This window comes from Dermacentor albipictus, unplaced genomic scaffold (genome assembly GCF_038994185.2).
Source record: "Dermacentor albipictus isolate Rhodes 1998 colony unplaced genomic scaffold, USDA_Dalb.pri_finalv2 scaffold_27, whole genome shotgun sequence".
NCBI classification, from domain to species: Eukaryota; Metazoa; Arthropoda; class Arachnida; order Ixodida; family Ixodidae; genus Dermacentor; species Dermacentor albipictus.
Window position 1 is genome coordinate 3,336,758 of NW_027225581.1, and position 4,750 is coordinate 3,341,507.

Here is a 4,750-nt window from a genome sequence, read left to right on the forward strand (position 1 = left end):
AAGTCCTCTTAGCCTTGCAAGCTTGCCTGCGCAGTTTAGGCCTTAAAACAGCGACAACATAGACCGAGCAACACGCCCCAAGCTTGCCTGCGCAGTTTGGGCGTTAAAACAGCGACAACATAGACCTAGCTCAACGCCCCAAGCTTGCCTGCGCAGTTTGGGCCTTAAAACAGCGACAACATAGACCGAGCGCAACGCCGCAACTCCCCAATTCCAGAACATGAACACAATAAAAGAAAACAAAAGAAGAGCAAGCAAAACACAGATTTTTCCGACAGAGCAGTAACAACTAATAACAGGTCTTCTGCTTTTAGAGTTTGACTATTACCAATAATTTATTATTACGCGTTTTGGAATAATAATATTACTTAGTGATTATGAGTGTCCTTTTGCTTTTTGATTGCTATACTGCAACGATTGTTATCTTTGCACGCACTGCAGTAGGTGCTGAACATGGTCAGGTTTCATACCATTGCTGGCAACAAGGGTGAAGCTTCAGGCTCTTATTCTCTTAGTAAAAACGCAAAGGACGAACGCAAACCGCTCCAAAAAATGTCAGTATAATTTTTCAATATCCATATTGTTCCGCCATCTATGGGCAGCTTTCTGCACTGTATTTAGTAAGGCAATAGTCAAAACTTAGCGTGGCTGTGTGCTGTTTTTGCTACTAGTCGACGCAAAATATTTGTTTCTAAATAGTTTGAAGTTTATTTAAACGATGGCATTTCTGCGGCATGCTGTAATGACCAATTTCGCAACTGTCCCTTGTTCTGCCAGGGTTACATCGTGCGGTTTGCTGCGTAATTCTCACTGCTCTCACTGCTGTGTCGGTTTGACGCGGTACTGTGTATGTAAATTTGCTTACGATGCCCCGCTGCCTAGTTAGTGTGCCCCACCTTGGTGCGGCACGGATATATCCTTGCGGATGGCAACCTCAACGCGCTCAAAGAAGCAATTAGCCCGTGCCCGGTTCTCGGCGGCAAAGTCGACCTGACGTCGAGCTCGCTTCAGGCAAGTGCACGTGTTCCCTTGTTTGATTCTAACTGCACCTGCTATGGTAGCGTTATGCGGAAGTACTGACGATTATGATGATAGAGGCTCTTCGCGACATGTTTGAATCCGAGTAATGTTTACATCGCTAAAAGTAGTCTATCGCATAGCAATAAACTGAAAGTATAATGCTCGTTCGCGCTACATAATAAACGCACGGGCGCGGTAGCGCTGCAGAACTCGCGGTGCGCCTTTTTCGTTATGGGGTGCTTTTCTCGTCGCGACGGTAGATCGCATTTTTACAGCGAAGGCGCCTATCGCCAAACTCGTCATGTGCTTTAGTGCGACGGCGACCAGCAACGAGCATTGTTGTCCATGTCTCTTATGTCGCCGCTTAGTTTTCGACTCACCCAAAATTTGCCTTGTCGCCTGGAGGTGCTGCTTATATGTAGTCCGACTAGTGAGTCAGGCGCCCTCAGACCGTAGACACTTGCCCTTTGCCATACTGCTGCTCCCCTTGCTCAGTCTTAGCGCGCGCGCGCGTGCAGCCTGTCATCGCCACCGCACCCCTGTCCGCTATATACATGGAATTACTTTTGCAAAAGCTGTGAAGCATAGCAGAAAAAGAAATAGCATTGTGCATTTCAGCAACTAAAGGCTAAAACATTTCGTGTGAGCTGCAAGTTAGCGCGCCCAAAGGTGTGATGCGTGTCATGCCCTGTACGAGCGCCTCAGTTACTGTGCCGATTCGTTTTAAGTGCTTCGTGGAGGATCGCTCGCCAAGCAAATGCTTATTAGTGCATTTCGCTCATATAACAGCAAATCCAGGGGCACATTACTAGACTGTTTTCTAATCCGAAAACAACAGTCCGCTGTTGCACCTTTACAGTGGTTTGCTGCACATGAAGCAATGGAGGCAGTTTACAGCCTTGTCATGCATAGAGATTCCTTAGGTCTCTGCACGATATAAAAACCAGTTGTGCTTTACCGCGTTCAGATACTGGACAAGACGTTCGATGAGTATGTGGATCTCTCTCCTGAGGACACTATCCCAGACTTATCGAAAATTTTACTGCGCCCACTAGTGGACAGTGAGCAGCAGTGTACGTAAACATCGACTGAGGTATTTGGATTTAGTAGTCGTGTGTTCTGCAAATTCACAGCTGAGTTACGAATTCATGTGTCAGCTATTTATTTGAACAGTGGAGCTGTTTAAGCGGAGCGTTTCACATGCGAACAAAAACCTAGCACAGCGTTGCCGATTCTGCTAAACTGTGCTTAATCCAGTTGGAGCTTGGTTATGCAGTTGGTTCATTTGTAAGCCCAGGTAAGGTAATGTGAATTGTTTCAATCATAATTAAGCAATTTATAATCGATAGTCAAACAATACCCAATTGATACCTCATCGATAATCGATCAATAAATTTTGAAAGAACTTTCTGTAGTCCGCCCGTAAGAATTGCAATGCATAGTGTAGGCCAATCGATATCCAAAAGAAAAAAAAATTCAATTATGGGGTTTAACGTGCCAAAACCACTTTCTGATTATGAATCACGCCATAGTGGAGGACTCTGGAAATTTCGACCACCTGGGGATCTTTAACGTGCACCTAAATCTAAGTACACGGGTGTTTTCGCATCTCGCCTCCATCGAAATGCGGCCGCCATGGCCGGGATTCAATCCCGCGACCTCGTGCTCAGCAGCCTAACACCATAGCCACTGAGCAACCACGGCGGGTAAATCGATATCCAAACGATACCTAATCGATAATTTATCAATAATCCGTAAATTTCACAAAAACTGCTTGCTAGGTAGCGCCCCGGTAAGCATGCTAATGCATCGTGTAGGCCAATCGATAGCCACTCAATACCCAATTTATACCTAATCGATAATTGTGAGCTAGGTTCCCATCAGCTCCACTGTCTCTTTAGCATTGCGCCTCCAGTGCAAGGTGCAAACTGTGCTTTTTTTTTTCTTGCAGCACATTGCAGCAAGCAGTATGATGGCCAGTGGCAGCGAAAATCATGAAAATGGCCTTGGAATTTCCTTTGATCTGTAAGTGTGTTTGAGTGTTACATTAGAATTTTAGGTAGTCTAACAGGGTCGCAGAATAATATTGGTTTCACCCGTAATCATGTTTTAAAGTGAGATTTATTGAATGGAAAGGCAGAGAAGTCGGCCTAATACATGTCTATACCCTAGCACTCCGCACTTGGGAAGGGGAAGAACAAACAAAGATTGCAAAGAAAACCAAAGCATCTTATAAAAAGATGGTTGAACACGAAGCTTTCTCTCATCTGAATTAAAGCCCAAAGCCAATGACCACGTAACGAAACCAAGAAATGCTGAGCCACCCGATGCAATGCATATGTGATTTGATTGCGTGTTTACGATTGTAGTCACTGGCGTTTGGCTGTGTTCACCTGGTTGTGAACCTTGGGATCAGCACTGCCATGACGTCTAGCTTCTGTTTCAATGCGCATGCTCGATTGGGTCAGAACGGCGGCGCCAATGTCAGTAACACATATAGCTCACTGGTAAGTTCGCGGCTCCCACGTTTATATTGTCCGCAGTGGCAAAGAAAATTGCTGCGCCTGAAATTCTGCACATCATACGCGCTGCAGTTGTGGCAGTATATTTTATGAATTCGCATCATAGTGAACTTTGTTGCAGGTGTGACTGTATCATTGAGATTCTGTTCAGACCTAACTCCTCTTTCCTCATAACTACGACGGGCTTTCTCGGAGTGAGAATGTTTATTAAAATCGAAGTACCATAAGTAAGGTGCCCGGTGGTGGTCTCGTGCTGACGATGACCTCTCAGTGAGCGCATATTTCCCCCCTCATCTCTTAAGAGGTTCAATACTTACAGGCATTTATCTCGCAAACCATATTTATTTATAGGGAATTTTCCATGTCTCAATAATTTCTCTCGTCGTATTCGAGTGCTGATTGCCGTGTTATAGCTTGTTACCGAAGCTTTCCCCTCAAGTCTAAATATTTTAAGGCAGTTTGTCGTGTGCGTATCATGGCCACGCACGCTTATATCGCCTTAAACTGGCTCTTTTAACTACTACACGCAGAGACAAAGCAACAGCGCGCGCATTAGATCCCATAGATGAGATGAATATTTACAATTATTATTAGGGCTATAGTTATATTCGAATGTTGATTGCTGTGCTATCGTTTGTTAACGAAGATTTCCCTCAAGTCTAACTATTTTGAGGCAGTTTTTCGTGTGCGTATCATAGACACGCACGCTTATATCGTCTTCCGTTTCTCTACCACGGGTGCGCTTTAAAACCACGGCGCCGCAATTTTGCTTTCCTTTCCTTGATTCTTAGAGACAAAGCAACAACGCGCGCATGCGATCCCATAGATGAGATGAATACATATATATATAGAAAATTATCACTCATAGCTCTCGTGGTATAGCCCTCTGGGCCGTTTCCTTTCTTCTTTTTGTTCTTTCGAAAGTTGTCCTATTGGGGTTATTATAATTACACGAATGTATTTCGCCCTCGTCAGCAGCAGTCCTTGACATAGCTATTCTGGCGGCTAGCTCCCCACGCTATGCGTGCCGCCCTCGCACCTTTTTAAGCTTTTCCTAGACGCCAGAGCTATACTACTATGTCCACGCAACCTTGAGCGATCGGAAAGCGCGTTTCCCCCTCTTGGCCGGCGGAGAAGGGAGGCTTCGTTCCGGCCGCGAAGCACCCCCACATCTCAGTAAGGTGCCCGGTGGTGGTCTCGTGCTGACG